Here is a 1,613-nt window from a genome sequence, read left to right as displayed (position 1 = left end):
CCTGTTGTTACACCATCTAGACTAAGGCATTATTAGCCGGTAAATGCGAAGAACCCGTAGTACCGGAAATTTAGTAGATCCTTTAGCGGAACCCGAACGTTACACTCGTACGCGCCTCTTACTCATCCGAATTAAGAAAGCTATGGTCGAGAATCGCGACCGGAGACCTCTTAAGGAATTTGCCCAACCCTCTGACGAGGAACCTAGTTATAGTATAGTAAACTCCCTCATTCCTGCCAACAATTTCGAACTAAAACCATCTTTACTGCAATTAGTGCAACAAAACAAATTCACGGGTCTTGCTACTGAGAACCCAAATCAACATTTAAAAGTCTTTTTCCAACTGGCCCACACCTTTAAATCCAACGGTGCTTCACCTGATGAGATTCGTTTAAGATTATTTCCTTTCTCCCTCAGGGATAGAGCACGTTCGTGGTTAGATTCACTTCCAGCTAACTCAATAACTACCTGGGAAGACCTTATGAGAGTATTCCTTGCTAGATATTTCCCCCCAGTAAGACTGTTGTTCTTCGAAACCAAATAACTAGATTTACTCAAAACCAATGAGAATCACTTTTTGAAGCTTGGGAGAGATACAAAGAGTTGTTAAGAGTTTGTCCACACCATGGCCTAGAACAATGGCTGATCGTTCATACCTTCTACAATGGACTCCATTATAACACAGAGATGAGCATCGATGTTGTCGCTGGTGGCGCGTTGATGAACAAACCTTACCCTGAAGCTTGTGACCTAATTGAGGATATGGCCCAAAACCATTACCAATGGGGAAACAGATGAGCACCAGTAGAGAAAAAGGAGACCCAAGGTGGAATACATGAGATAAGTTCTATGGACATGATGCAAGCGAAGATGGACACTTTAGCACTTAAGGTCGAACATATTTCTACAAACTCAAACACCGTAGCGGTAGTCCATGCAGAGTGTGAACTTTGTGGATCTAAAGGACATGAATCGGCGGAATGTAACCTTTTAAACGACCTGAACACCGACCAAGTGAATTACGCCCAAGGTAACCCATTTTCAAACACTTACAACCCTGGATGGAGGAATCACCCGAATTTTTCCTATAAAAGCCATAACCCTATCCAAAATTATGCACCTCAAAGACCACAAGGTTTTCAAGCCCAAAAACCAAATCAACCTATGCAAGTTGTGCCCAGAAGCCTAACCTTGAGAAGATCATGAAGAACTTTATATCAGGCCAGACTCAGCAAAATAAAGAATTCCTAAACCAGAACATTCACGTAAACAAACTGATAACGCAATTAGGGACTAAGGTTAATAAGATAATTACTCATAATAAGATGCTTGAAACCCAGATCTCACAGGTAACACAAAACCAAGCCCCGCAAACTACACCTGGAGGACAATTCCCTGAACAACCTCAACTCAACCCTCGAGGGCAAGCTAAGGCAATCGCATTACGAAATGGAACCTCTTACGAAGGGCCTCGTAACCCAGCAATGAGCAAGTCTAAAGCTTTTAAAGAAAATATACCTACCAACCAAGAAGAGGAACCGGCGGAACCCAGAAAACAAACAGACCAAGAAGGAGAAACCAAAATCAATAACCAGTACCAAAAGTTTATAAAA

The 1,613-nt window shown here is 42.1% G+C and overlaps 1 non-coding gene across 1 annotated transcript; it reads right to left on the bottom strand.

Annotated features, from left to right (window-relative positions):
- Window positions 1–525: 525 nt before the first annotated feature.
- LOC127117112 (small nucleolar RNA R71) lies at window positions 526–632 on the bottom strand. The gene has a single exon (XR_007801872.1). It is a non-coding gene; the product is annotated as a small nucleolar RNA R71 (small nucleolar RNA).
- Between the last annotated feature and the right edge of the window lie 981 nt (window positions 633–1,613).

Source organism: Lathyrus oleraceus, chromosome 1, assembly GCF_024323335.1.
Source record: "Lathyrus oleraceus cultivar Zhongwan6 chromosome 1, CAAS_Psat_ZW6_1.0, whole genome shotgun sequence".
Classification (NCBI taxonomy): domain Eukaryota; kingdom Viridiplantae; phylum Streptophyta; class Magnoliopsida; order Fabales; family Fabaceae; genus Lathyrus; species Lathyrus oleraceus.
The sequence above is the reverse complement of the archived record's forward strand: the minus strand, read 5'-3'. Positions and strand labels throughout refer to the sequence as shown.